At 37.2% G+C, this 15,511-nt stretch overlaps 1 protein-coding gene across 4 annotated transcripts in view; it reads left to right on the top strand.

Moving 5' to 3' along the window:
* The window catches only part of SLC26A7 (solute carrier family 26 member 7), a 157,825-nt gene that overhangs the window by 81,109 nt on the left and 61,205 nt on the right, over positions 1-15,511 (top strand). The window lies entirely within an intron of this gene.

The raw sequence follows: 15,511 nt of genomic DNA, 5'->3' as shown, positions 1-15,511 counted from the left end.
TACATACATGGCAATGTGGTTTGCTGCCTCCATCCCCATCACCTATATCTGACATTTCTCCCCATGTTATCCCTCCCCAACTTCCTACCCCCTGCTGTCCCTCTCCTAGTCTGCCCCAACAGACCCTAGTGTGTTATGCTCCCCTCCCTGTGTCCATGTGTTTTCACTGTTCAACACCTGCCTATGAATGAGAACATGCAGTGTTTGATTTTCTGTTTGTGTGTTAGTTTACTGAGATTCATCCATGTCCCTACAAAGGGACATCATTTTTTATGGCTGTGTAGTATTCCATGGTGTATATGTACCACATTTTCCTTGTCCAGTCTATCATCAATGGGCATTTGGGTTGGTTCCAGGTTTTTGCTATTGTAAACAGTGCCACAATGAACATACATGTGTATATGTCTTTATAGTAGAACAATTTATAATCCTTTGGATATATGCCCAGTAATGGAATTGCTGGATCAAATGGAATTTCTATGTCTAAGTCCTTGAGGAATCGCCACACTGTCTTCCACAATGGTTGAACTAATTTACACTCCCACCAGCAGTGTAAAAGTGTTCCTATTTCTCCACATCCTTTCCAGCATCTGTTGTCTTCAGATTTTTTAATGATCACCATTCTAACTGGCGTGAGATGGTATCTCAATGTGGTTTTCATTTGCGTTTCTCTAATGACCAGTGATGATGAGCATTTTTTCATATGTTTGTTGGCCTCATGTATGTCTTCTTTTGCAAAGTATCTGTTCATATCCTTCACCCACTTTTGAAAGGGTTTGTTTGTTTGTAAATCTGTTTTGGTTCTTTGCAGATTCTGGATATTAGCCCATTGTCAGATGGGTAGATTGCAAAAATTTTTTCCCGTTCTGTTGGTTGCCAGTTCACTCTAATGATTGTTTCTTTTGCTGTGCAGAAGCTCTGGAGTTTGATTAGGTCCCATTTGTCTATTTTGGCTTTTGTTGCCAATGCTTTTGGTGTTTTAGTCATGTAGTCTTTGCCTATGCCTATGTCTTGAATGGTTTGGCCTAGGTTTTCTTCTAGGGTTTTTATGGTGTTAGGTCTTATGTTTAAGTCTTTAATCCATCAGGAGTTAATATTAGTGTAAGGTGTAAGGAAGGGGTCCAGTTTCTGCTTTTTGCACATGGCTATCCAGTTTTCCCAAAAACATTTATTAAACAGGGAATCCTTTCCCCATTGCTTGTTTTTGTCAGGTTTGGCAAAGATCAGATGGTTGTAGATGTATGGCATTGCCTCCGAGGCCTCTGTTCTGTTCCATTGGTCTATATCTCTGTTTTGGTACCAGTACCATGCTGTTTTGACTACTGTAGCCTTAATGGTTTTTTCCACTTCTGTGAAGAGGGTCATAGGTAGCTTGAGGGGGATAGCATTGAATCTATAAATTAGTTTGGGTAGTATGGCCATTTTCACAATATTGATTCTTCCTGACTATGAGGATGGAATGTTTTTCCATCTGTTTGTGTCCTCTCTTATTTCCTTGAGCAGTGGTTTGTTTTTTTAAAAAGTCTTGTTAATGAATTTGATGCTGACCAAACTTTGTTTTGCTTAACTTTATGCATTGTTGTATACTAAATAACATGCTTTGTTCCGTAATGACAGTATTGCCGTTCTTAATTTTCTTGAGTATTAATGGCTGAAAGTAGCTCAATGAATGGAGTGTGATAATTTATCGATCTGTTATTGAGGTGATTTCTGGCATTTCTCTATTATACATGGCCCCATGAGGATCCTCTTTATTTGCATATTATTCTCTGCATCATTGATTGTTTCATTAGTATAAATTCCTATAACAGAATTATTAGATCAAATGGGTATAAATTTCTATTTATAAAGTTGTATCTGTAAATATTTTACTCTGACTTTATCATTGTCAACTCTGGTTATGGCTATTTTTTAAATGACTATTTGTTGTGTGAAAAAGATGGTATCACTTGTCTAAGTGTGTAAGTTGATTAAGTATACACTTATTAGTTGGTAATAAGTAATTATTAACTCTGATTAGTTGGTAAAGTAGTTAATATAAAGCAATTAGCAACACGGAGCTGGAAGCTGGTTCTGAATTTTTATTTCTTAGATAATATCCGGCTCAAGGATTCATTCAGTATAAGAAAGATTAACACTAAAACAAGAACACTGGAACTGGGCCTGGAAGCAGCATAATTCCAAACTCCAGCTCAAACGAAAGCAGATCAAAGCCGCTGTAAGCTGTCAGGTGACTGACTGAAAGTTAAGACTTTCAGTGACAGCAGGTCTACATGATAGAACCAAATCAGTGATAGTTTCTGTCTTGACCTCTCACCTGAGAATGGCCTGCTTATCCGCACATGTGCAGCTTAAGGACAGGACTGTATATTTGAATGTGGCCTCTTGAGTCATATCTGCATACACAAATGATCATCTTTCTTTTTTCTAGTTGTGTTAAAGTGGCAGAGTAGCCTGCTGTGAGAATGACATTGATCTTTCAGCTTGTATTTCTCGTGGCAATGTGTATAAACTACTGTATTAAAGTGTTAATGTGTGTGATTTTGTTTTTCATTTTGTTTGCTTGTGAGCTAAACTGCAAGCCACTTTACCCTGGTCTTGTAGGTTGAACACTTTGGTACTTTTTGGAGGTCTTTTTTAAAACCTTACAGTGAAACAGAATCAGATTTGGGAGTATTTTTAGACTGCTAGCTTTAAATTCACATTGCTCAGTTGGTGGAAATTGCTATGCTTTGTGTTGGGGAAAAATGTTGCTCTTGCTTTTCAATGTCACAGAGCCCTGTATTTTGAGGCTGTTAGGTAGAAATGGTGCTTTGGTTCTTTGCCACGGTTTCAGAATGGATGTTGATACTGCAATGTCAAAAATTCTGGTGATCTGAGCATTAGATTAAGAAATAAATCTTATATAACGCACAGGTTACTCTGGCATATTGGGAAGTGTGCTTTGGTATACTTAGGCTGAAAGAATCTGATGATGACTACACTTGCCCCTGGATTATTTAAGTGTTACATAAAGAAGCAGAGCTGAACTCAGCAAGTACGTGGAGCAGAGGACATCATACAGGCCTTGGCCATCATGTCAAAGAACCTGCAGCAGAATGAATTGACACATTTGTGGGACTTTTCACTCTTTGACATGAATCCTGCCTCTGAGTTTTCACAATTGTTATATCCTTGTAGGAAGCTATTTAGGCTGACAGGAAATAAAGCACATGTTACTGATATTCTTCAAACCTAAATTGGTATCTTGAATATTGAAGTCTCTTGCACAAGGAGCCAGTCATGATTCCTAATAGTCTCAGTCATGATTCCTAATAGTCTCAGTCATGATTCCTAATCTGGCACAAGGAGCCAGTCATGATTCCTAATAGTTTCAGGTGGGCTACTGATTTGTGTCAAAAGAATCCAAGTTTAGCAAATCAAAATGTCCTTTGATTAATTAATTATTCTTAGGTTGAGGTCTGCAGACTGGGATCTCTTTTTACTGCCACTATGTGATTTCTACAGTGTCATTCTCCTAGGTGATGTTTGATTCTGTGCTATTCAGAGAATCTCATTACCTAGTTGAATTGAGTGAATATGATAGCTAATATTTCTTTCTCTTTGGTTGCTAAGGTCTGGAAGGTGTCCTTGCTTAATGAAATTGTTTTAGGGAGCAATTTGAATCAGATACAGGTAAGGGTATGTGCTCAGTTTTGCCCTCTTAGATGATAGATAAAAGACCTCTAATAGGCTTGAGGGATAGACATGGCATAATGCCTTCCCCTTTTCAACATCTGGCCTGAAGAACACACGTCCCTGACTCCAGCAAAGCTCAGGTGATTAGGATACTCTTTCTCTTCTAGCTGAAAGTTGTTGAAGAGTGTCCTCCTGGGAGGAATTCTTACCAAGTATTAAGCAATACTAAGGCTTTCCCCTAGAACTTTGAATGCCTTTCTAGAATTTCTGGGGTCCACATATTCAAAAGGACCCTCTAGAATAACTATCATGACCCTAGTTTATCCCTAAGAAGAGGGGTATAATTAGGTCTAAATTATCCTTTTGTTTAGACTTCCTAAATTCCTTCACAGGTAACTCTTTGTTTTAAATTTGTTCTTCAAGTTTTGTCTCTAGATTAATAAACTTCTGATTAAGCCATCTTTCTTTTAGAATTATGTTTATTTCTTAGTAAACTTGAAAGATTACCTCAATGCATTCTTTTTTCAGTTATATATTGGGGAAAAATTAGTTTTTTTTCTCTGAGTTAACTTTTAGCTCGTTAATTTATTAAGGCTCATACAGTCAGGTAGACACTGATTTTTTTTTTCTTAGAAAGAGGCAACAGGGGAAAGAGCTTTAGAATCATAGAAGCCCAGATTCAGACCACAGCTTTAGCCATAACTTGAGCTAATGACCTAGTGTCTTTAATTTCCAGTCATCTTGTCTGTTTTGCACACTCATGAGAATTATACTTCTTGGAATTAATTTCCAAAATGAAAAGCATGGAACACAGGGGTTCGTTAAGTGGAAGCCATTATCTTTCATACTAGTAGTGAATACAATATACCATATTGTGGATTTTTTTTAAGTACCACTTAAGTAATAGATACTAATGCTTTTCCTCTATAGAAGGCTCTTAATCAGATTAAAAAAAACCTAAACAACATTACAAAATTATCTATTTTAATGACTTAAAAATGGCTTGAAAATTTATAAAAGCTTTAGGAACAAATATATCTTCTGTTTGTGGGGGTTGGTTTTTACAATTAAAGAAAAGCTATGTTTTTTACTTTATTTTTATTTATAAATGTTTTCTTTTTTTTTTTTTTTTTTTTTTTTGAGGCAGAGTTTCACTCTTGTTACCCAGGCTAGAGTGCAATGGCGCGATCTCGGCTCACTGCAACCTCCGCCTCCTGGGTTCAGGCAATTCTCCTGCCTCAGCCTCCTGAGTAGCTGGGATTACAGGCACGCACCACCATGCCCAGCTTATTTTTTGTATTTTTAGTAGAGACGGGGTTTCACCGTGTTGACCAGGATGGTCTCGATCTCTTGACCTCGTGATCCACCCGCCTCGGCAATGTTTTCAACGGTTCAGCTCAAATCTCCCCCAGCAGTTATAAACTCATTTAATAAATTATAAACAGTGTTGCAATGTATTTTAAAATAAGCAGAAACAATAATGTTATAAGGGTTACTTGTGTCTTGGGATCTTGGCTCAGCACTTAAATTGTTCTTTCATGACTTCCTTTATATTCAAATATTTGAACAGTAAGTTGATTCCTCACACAGATATAAAGAAAAAGTTTAACTCTCCTTTATAATTTTTTAAATTGAGGAATGATGAAGTATCTTTTTATTAGAAAGGATGTTTTCCCCCAAAAGGCACAATAAAAAATTACAAAAATTCCTAGTTCGTATTAGCACATGTGGGTTTCTTTGAGATGGCGCCAGTGTCTCAGCCTGCAGCAGCCTATGCTAAATTTGGCAAGGATGCCTTCATTGGCATGGCTTTATATGAGCACTGCTCTAAATAATTATGTATAGTTATGTACATTAAACCCAAGAGCAAAAGGCAAGCTTGGCAATATATTCAGTCATCCTTCTTGGAAGTTTTTATTTTGTTCCCTAAAAATGGGTAGTATCAGAACTAAAAAACAGTTTAATTCCCACTCCCACCCCTGAAGTACAAGCAAAGTACTTTTCTAGTTTGAACTGCAAAGACTGCAAAACAGGAACCAAGAATGTTAGTGAAATGGAATAGAAACGTCAGAAGGAAGTTGGAGCCAATGAAACATTTTCTTTTATAGAGAATGAGATCACAATTAAATATGTACAAATGAGGTTTATATGTGGAGAACAAATCTACTTTGTAGGCATAGGCCCTCTGGGATTTCTGAATCAAGAACATGCTTTGGTGGTTTATGAAAGCTCACAATTTCTCTGCTGATATTGTTATATTTCTACTGTGAATTGCAGGAATGCTCAGTATACCCTAAAAAATGGACAGAATAAATTAAAGGGGAGAGAAAAAGAATGTTCCTCTGTAGCTTGATTCAGTCAGCAATGCAGGGGATAGAAGATGTGGCAGGTTTAATCTGGATATGAAACAAGTACATGGAAATTTGTAGCCAAGGTTACTTTAGGATTCTAAATCAGAGAGCAAATATTTTTGCAACTCAACCATCTTAGGCTAAGCTCTCTCCATCCCTCACAATTCACTGAAAAAATGCATCACCACAAAATCCAGTGCTCAAGTAATTCAAATTAAACTAATTTACTAAACAAGAGATGGCTGGATGCCACCTGGACCTTGGAATGCCTGGTTGTATGTTTGGTGCCAGTGAGTTTTGTATACTCATGATGTCTTTAGCTGTTTAATATACCATACTTTCCTTAGACTACATTTGTTCTAAAACTTATTTTATTCCTTGAAGCAATAGCGAATGGATATATTCCCAGTGTATTATATAGTTATTGATTAGAAATTGGAGTATAATGATGTAAAAAACTACCAGAATGTTGATTTTCCCCTCTTTCTTGTGGGGTTTTGTTTGTACTGATAAAAACACAGCCTGGGGTTAATATCCAACTTAATCTTTTTCTTGTTTTTCTCTCTCCCTCCCATCCCCTCCCCTCCCCTCCCCTCCCCTCCCCCCTCCTCCCCTCCCCCCTCCCCCCTCCTCCCCTCCCCTCCCCTCCCCTCCCCCCTCCTCCCCTCCCCCCTCCTCCCCTCCCCTCCCCTCCCCTCCCTTCCCCTTCCCCTTCCCTTCTCTTCCAATTTTTTTTAACATAGTCTCATTCTGTCACTCAGGCTGGAGTGCAGTGGTACATCTTGGCTCACTGCAACCTCTACCTCGTGGATTTAAGGGTTCAAACAATTCTTGTGCCTCAGCCTCCGGAGTAGCTGAGATTACAGATGTGCATAACCATGCCTTGGCAATTTTTGTATTTTTAGTAGAAAGGGGTTTTGCCTTGTCAGCCAGACTGGTCTTGAGCTCTGGCATCATGTGCCCACCTTGACCTCCCAAAGTGCTGGGATTGCATGCATGAGCCACTGCACCCAGCCTATATTTTTCTTGTTTTTCTATTTATGTTCACTACTTTAGGGAGAAGTGGGATTTGAGGGGCTTGATCTTATCAATACCTATTATGAATGTTAAATGATGTACAGTGATGTAGGCAAAGTTGACAGGAGACATTAAATGCTTATAAACAGGGGGAACTTGTGCTAACATCAATTTTGGAAGGATCAGAGTTGGCTTTACAGATCCCTGAGCAGGAATTTAGATCTGCTTGGAGGTAGGACTCAAATGTAATGAGCTTAAAAGCAAGTTAGGGTGGGGAAATGGCCTGCCTGGGCAATCATGACTCTCATATTTAAAGGTTCCAGGGATGCGAAAGCTGCCTTAATTATCCAACAGAATAATCAAAATAATCTGGGGGGATTTTACAAGCTACACATGAGTAGAAGAGATCAAGATGCATCTTTGATTAAAGAACTATTAGTACAGATTTACTCAACAAATTGACCACTTCACAGGCATTGAGGATACAGTTGAACACCAACATTTTTGTTCCCATAGAATTTTACTGAAACACTGGATGCAAAGTATGGAGAGAGGAGACAAAAATTGGCAAATAAAATAATCTCAGATAGTGTTAATGAAAGAAACAAGGCAGTGTGATTGAAGATGGGTAATGTGGTCAAGTGGCAGGGATGAGTCTGCTTGGTTAAGATGGCCTAGGAACCCTTTTCTGAGGACATGGTTTTTGAGTGGAGGCCACAAAGATGAGAGAGACCCAGCCATAGAATGATTTGAGTTAAGAGTATACTATGAAGAAAGAGCAGCAAATGCTAATTCCCTAAAGTAGATACAAGCTTGACATGTTGGAAAGACAGAATGGGTTTGCTTCTAAGATTTTTTCCAGTGGAATTTCAGAAATTTTGTGATTCTACTTTATTAACTCCTAAGGTTTAGACTAGATCCTACTCTTGTTTTATATGTGTAGCTGGCAGACTATAGGTTTAATAGTGAGACAAGATCAAGAATTACATGCCAGCTCCATTGTTCAATTTCTGTGTAGCCTTAAGCAATTTAACTAACCTCTCCGAGTCTTTTTTTCCTCATGAGTTAACTGGAAATAATAATGCTCATTTTGCAAATTAGGAAATTAAATGAATCACTGTATATAAGATGGCCAGAATAGAGCCTGAGAGTATTAATTCCCCTATTCTTCTAGGAAGTGATGAAGTTTAAACAGTTTCCCCATTCTTTCTTCCTGAATCACCCCGTACCATTCCCCACCTGCCTGTGATAGGGAAAATATGAAAATTCCCCTCCCTTCAGGAACTGAGGGTGAAGGCAATATATTGTACAGGTAGACTTTCCACCAAATATGCTTATGTTAAGAAAAGGCCATGATCTGTGTACTAACAGCTTTCGGAATCAAGTTGGAAGGCTTATTACTTCCCTTGTACTAATCCGACTCTGCTGCTGATGTTGAAGGCACAGGCTGGAGGGTGGGAAGAGCTCGTATGCCTGAGAAGCAGCTAGGTGCCATTGAATACTACCACTAAAACCCAAAATCTAAGACTTCATGCTCCATAACAGTATCCTCTTCAAAGAGGTAGCATCTTCCTTCCATAACTCAAGGGAAAAGGAAGCAGCAGGGATATTTGGAAAAATTCTCTGCTAGACTGAAAAAATCATGAGAGAGGCATTGGTAAAATGTGCATGTGTTTGTCTAGGGTTGAGGGGTGTCAAAATCCTGATATTGTCACTCACAAGCCAAGTCAACTGGGGCAGGACACTAGTCTTTGGAGCCTTGGTTTCTATTTCTACGAAATAACTGTGTAGAACTGGTTGATTTCTAAGGTTTTTTTTTCTGGTGCTGCCAGTGTCTTCTGAACTCTTCCTTTGTTAGGCACTTCAGTTGTGATCCTCACTGCAGATATTAACCATGCCTCTTTGATGTCTGCTAGATGATCATTCAGTTGGCCATCTCTCTTAACGGTACTGATCACTTAGGAATGATTATTGAAAACTTTCTGTTTTGTTTCTTTTTGTGTTTTAGAATACTTCTATGTCAGTTAACTTGAAAAGAGGGGAATTTGCTAGGGTTTATCTAGGATTCTAAATACAAAAGATTGGCATCCCCTCTGCTCTCTCTATTAGTTTTCTAGGGCAGCTACAATGAACTGTCACAGATGAAGTGGCTTAAACAACAGAAATTTAATTTCTCCCAGTTCTGGAGGATGGAAATTCATCATCTATGTGTTGGCAGGAGGGGTTTCTTTTGAAGCCTCCCTCCTTGGCTTGCAAATGACTCCCTCTTGCTGCTTCCTCACACGGTGGAGCCCCTGTCTCTGTGTGTTCTGATTCTTAGGAGGGTGCCAATCATATTGGATTAGGGCCCACCCTAATGGCTTCCTTTTAACTTAATTGCTTCTTTAGAGACCCTGTCTCCAAATACAGTCACATCCTAAAGTACTGGAGGTTAGGATTTAAACATAAGAATATTGAGGTAACACAGGTCAGCCCATAATACTCTCTTTAAGTTGTCTCAGAAGTGAGCAGCATTTGATTTGGTGATGGCATCTTATGGCTACTGTAACTCGTTACTACAGATCTGGTGGTTTAACAAAACAAATTTATTCTTATTTCTGGAAGACAGAAGTTTAAAATCAAGGTCTCACGTGGTTGATGCTCCCTCTGGAGGTTCTAGGGGAGGATCCATCCTTGCTTCTTCAGTTTCTGCTGGCTTCTAGCATTCCTTGGCTTGTGGCTGCATCATGCCAACTTCTGCCTCTGTCTTCACGTGGCCATCCTTGCTGTTTGTTCTTCAGCCCTGTCTCTTACAAGGATAATGACCATGAGATTTAGGGCCCACACAGGTAATATTAGGTGATCTCATCTTGCCATCGAGCCTTTACTTAATTACATCTGCAAAGACCTTATTTTTCCAAATAAGGTCACTGTCACAGAGGGGCTGCAATTCAGTCACTACAGTAACCCAACCATGTATGGTGAGGAGGTTTTATGTTTTTGTTTGATTGTTTATTTTACAGTTGGAACGTGACTGAAGTTATCCATGTGACGCAATCAGTAAATATAATTAACACCACATTTCAAAGCTATTTCAGGGCCGTGACTACCACTGAGTGTTTCATGTTGTGAGATGAAACTTCTGATGGAACCATCTAACTGTTAATAAATTTTATTCAACATTGGACTTTAGAGCTGATTCAATGAGTAAAATAGTTTATTCAGTGGTGCTACTGTTGTCTTATTTTAATATATACTGAGACATAGAAAACATTCCATATTTTCAGATACCTATCTGTGTACTGACTCTGCCAAATGCACTTTCAAACCAAAGTTTGCACATGTGGTAGCTTATGTGGATGTTACTGTTTCTGGAGATAGTTCTGGTTTTGTGGTTGATGACTGACTCAAAATTATATATTGGCAATTAAGAATTGTAGATTACAGATTGGTAGTTTATATCTACTGTTAAAATAGGGTGCTGATAGATTTATTACAGCATGCTAATTTTACTACTGCTCTGTTGTTTCTTTAGTCAAATGCAAACTTATCACAGTTCTTTAGTATCAAGATAGTGCAGGAATGATAAACAATGCTGCCAAAGGGTTACATGTTTTTAGCGTAGATATATTTATTCAAATAATCTTTGTGGTCCCTTTATGAATAATTCAAAAATGTATTCATCATTACTACTGAAGAATTATTGTCAATAATGTCATACTCTAAAAATGTTTAAAATTTTTTTCTCATGTACATTTTATTACAGCGAAACCTAGAGCAACCAAGATGCTGAGGAAAAGAATATTTTGATTCATAGAATTTTCTGGTTAATAAAGTATTGAGCATAAAATTTATTTAATTTTTAATACTTGTTATCCTACTTATTCAAGGTAACATCTGTGCCTACTTACAGATTGATTGTTACTATTACTATGCTAGACCCAAGTATTCATTCATTAAACAGTATTTATTGAGTATCTACTTTTTCCCAGACACCATTCTAGAAGTTGAGAATCCATTTGTGAAAAAAGAAGCTTATAAAGAAAGGCAAATCAGATAAAAACACATTATATAAATATATTGCATATGTGTGTTTATTTGTGTATATATGCGTAAATGTCTACTACGTACTTTAGAAAAAAAGCCTCAACTCTAAAGAAAAGAATGAGAAGTAATACATGTGCTGTGGGTAGATGATTTACCTCAAGATGGACTGTTTATGCAAATCAGTATTTTTCATTTTATATCATTATAATAAATGTTCAATTTAAACAACCAGTTTTACAGTCTCAAAATGAGGTGAACTCTCAATATGTAATGAGCTAATGTTACCGTTTTATTAAACTGACTGGGCAGTTCTGGTTGGATGCTTACTTATTTATCCATACAGACATAAATATTATCTTTGCTTCTCTAAGATCTGGGGAGAAATTGCTGATCCTCAATAGGAATTTTTATCTACTGGAGCTTAGTGCATGAGAGTATATTCAATTGACTGGATTTATACTAGAAATTAGAAGTATAATGAGTGCTTAGGATGTCTGAAACTCTTTTAAATATGCATATGTAAATATGTGTGTGTATGTCTATCCTCAGCCCCATTCCTATCTCTTTTTCCTTCTGCCACCCATCTATCATGAGCCTGTTTTAGCTTATGATACTCTCTGTGGGTCCACATGACAGTCATTAGAATGACACTCCTCACCAGCCTCCTTTCCTATTGTGTTTTTCATGCTGGCTGTAACGAGCTATCCACCCCTGTGTTCTTCTGGAGCATCTTGTGAGACGTGCTTTGCTTGATGAGCTGTAGATTAATCAAGACAGACAATAAAAACCCTGGGGGTTTTTCTCATTCTGTTCATTCTGGGGTGGTCATTTTTATTACTGCAAACACATGTTCTCAAAATGCACACTACAGCAAATTTGGTATAGCTTGAAGTTTTGCATATTTCTACTCTTTCTTATACAGGCATTGTCATGGCATACTATTAATAATATATAAAACAGCAGAAAAGATATTCTCTAAATGCTTTAACATACTTGGATGTTTGTCTTCTTCCTGACAAATCAACTAAGTAATATTCTCAATTTTATCCTCAGATCATGACAAATCATCAGAAAGCACTTGGACAATTTGTTTTTTGACATCATCTCTATCCCCATTCCCTGTAGAGTATTTTTCATTGAGTAGCATTTTGAATTTTTATCCTGGGATGGAGTAATGGGCAACTTTAAGAAATGAACTCTGTTCCTTCTGTAGTAATCCTGTGAACAGTTACCATCCACAACATAGAGACAGAGAGGAAAAATGCCATCTGCATCTAAGATAACTGTGATATTGTAGTACCTACTTTTCTTTTTAAGTAGCTTGGAATAAAATAGAATTATGTGAAAGAGATATAAGTAAAGCTACCTGACCCCTAATTTATTAATTAATGTACCTAATTATATAACTAGTTGGTTTCTTTTGTTATTGTCATTTTAATTGTATGGATAAAGGGGGGTCTGGATACCCTGCATTATTTTAATTCTTTTCAACCAGTGAAGCTCCACTTAATTGAGTACATTTTCTTTGATCAAAAGAGTTCGAATGTTAATGATAAAATTTAACAGGCAGAATTTGGGCTCAACCTGATGCACCACCTTTATATCAGGTGCATTTGATCATGGGGTAGACGGGCTGAGTCCTTTGATGAGAGAACCTACTAAGCGGAATTTTATGATATTCTAAGGATTATAATCCATATAAATTCTTTTGACCCATTGTTCATATAAGGTTTTGACTCAATATTTTGAGTTGTCAAATTATATTTAATATGCTAAATAAAAAGGACAATGAACACAAAAAAGTTGGGCTAGTATAAGAATAATCTGTGTGCCAGAATAAAACTATTCTTTATCACCTGCAACTAGACTTGAGAAATCCACTGTGGCCAAATAGAAATGAAGTTATAAAAACCGCATTTAACACATCCAAGAGAAGGAGCAGTTAAGAAACATATTGAAAATAAGCATGTAAGGCCAATTTAGAACCCTAAAAATTATCCAAGTGCTATATTTTCCTAAGAGAAAACATTGAAGATACAAATAAGCTCTTATGTGGAGCTGTTAACATTCCAGAAACATTCATAGATATTTAGAACCATGAAATTTTGTTTCATCAAAAGTAGTATCTATGTTAGCCTTCTAGGGCTTTCAAAACAAATACCACAGGCTGGGTGGTTTAAACGACATAATTTTATTTCTTGCAGTCCTGGAGACTGTGATCGAGAAGTCTAGATCAAGGTGATGGCAGTTTTGGTCTCTTCCTCGGGCCTCTCTCCTTGGCTTGCAGGCGGTAGCATTCTCCTTGTGTCCTGATGTGGTATTTCCTCTGTGCAAGCTGCATGTCTGCGTTCTCATCTCTTCTCTAAGGACACTGATCATTTTGGATTAGGGCCCGCCCATATGACCTCATCTTACCTTAATCGCCTCTTTAAAGACCCTATGTCCAGTATGGTCACATTCTGAGGCACTGGGGTTAGGACTTCAACATATGAACTTGGAGGAGGCCACACAACTGAGCCCATAACAAAGTCAAACAAGACATGTTTATTTGAAACTTTATTTTCCCACTTAGCATTATAACAGGAAGGTCTTTCCATGTCAATAAATGTAAGTTTTGTCTAAAATAATGAATTTAATGGATGTAGACTATTATATGTATAGATGTAACCTATAGAATTCAACCAGTTTTTTTTTTACACTTTAAATGGTTTCCATTTTTTATGCTGTTTTAAACAATGTTTCAGTGAATATCTTTGTAACAAGATCTTTTCACATGAGCCTAATTATGCTTATACCTTAATGTTTTGAAGTAGAATTGCTGAGGCAAACAATAGAGCAATTAGAGACCCTATCTCTCTATATATATTTATTTTATATATAGTATATATGTTATATATATATTTAATACACACACACACATGCACACATATATTAAGATAGAGACAGGATCTCCTTCTCTAGCAACCATAGCTCACTGTAACCTAGAACTCCTGGGCTCAAGGGATCCTCCCTCAGCTGACTCTTGAGTAGCTAAGACTTCAGGTGCATGCCATCATTCCCAGCTAATTTTTAAAATTTTTCATAGGGAAAGAGTCTTGCTATGTTGCCCAGGCTGGTTTCAAATTCATGACTTCAAGTGATCCTCCTGCCTCAGATTCCCACAGTGCTGGATTATAGGTGTGAGCCACCACATCTAGCCTTTTCTTACATATTTTAATACTAGTATTATATTTTGACTTATTATAAATATATATTTATGTTTGTTAGGATAAGCCCATAAATATTCTCTTTCAAAATTTTCTAATACATTCTACGTATTTAATATTCTGTATGAATTTGAGAATCATTATGTTAAATTTCCAGACAACAAAATTCCACTTGGGTTTCCTTATATCAGACATTCTTGTAGAGGATGGAGTGTATTTGGCTAGTTATTACTATTCGGCACCTAATTTAGGGTTCCTTAAAATTCTACCCCATCTTTTTTTGTGCTAGTAGATTAGATGCTTATATAACTATCAACAGCATGCTAAGTTGTTGGACAAAATGTTACCGGCACTTAGTTGAAACATAGGCTTTGATTTTGAGAAGGGCTTTAATGTTTTTCTTTTGGTTGACTTTTACATTGATCCTAGTTTATCTGCCACATCAGATTATTCCGAATTACCAGATTGAATGTTAGATATTAAAATATTATACTTTCTTCTTAGGTCCAGGCAAATTCTTTGAGGTAGGTAAAACTTCAAGCAGGCCTGCATACTTTTAAAGACAAATAGTTGTATTGATTTCTTAAACATACTTTTCAGGAAGTCAGGTACCCCTCCCCTCACATTCTATGCTCTAAGTTTTATAAACATGCCCTTTAGGCAGAATATTTCCCCTCAGGTTTCTTTCTCTTAACCCCCTCTACCATCTATAACCTGGCAAATTCCCATTTATCTGCTTTGAGAAGGGACCCCCGACTACTCAAAACCCTAAGCCATATACTTCAGCTGCCCTTTCCACATCCATAGCACTGAATGCATTAATTTACTGTTTTACTTACCGATTCCTACACTAGACCATGAGCTCTGTGAATACTGAAGCAACATCGAAATTTTTTTTATTATGTAGACCTCACACTGGCATGGTGCTTGGTGTAAAGTAAGTGACAATAAACAAGTAAATTAATGCTGAATGACTGAGAACATGTTAATAATTTACATGAAGCCAAATATCTGATGTCAGTAAAATGTCAGCTCTTAATTCCTTTGTGTGTGATATATATGTGTGCTTGTTTGCTTCCGGGATTTGAGGATGGCCCCAGAGTTGGGGAACCCATGGTCCCCTGACTGCACTTAATAATGAATCTGCACATAAATAATGAGTTAAATATCTCTGTCGCTCGAAGTGTCAGGGAAGAAGCCAAAAGAGTCATTCTCTTTAGCAGTGTTCTTATG

Source organism: Callithrix jacchus, chromosome 16 (genome assembly GCF_049354715.1).
Source record: "Callithrix jacchus isolate 240 chromosome 16, calJac240_pri, whole genome shotgun sequence".
Taxonomy (NCBI): Eukaryota; Metazoa; Chordata; class Mammalia; order Primates; family Cebidae; genus Callithrix; species Callithrix jacchus.
Note: the sequence above shows the minus strand (reverse complement) of the source record. Positions and strands in the feature narration are given on the sequence as shown.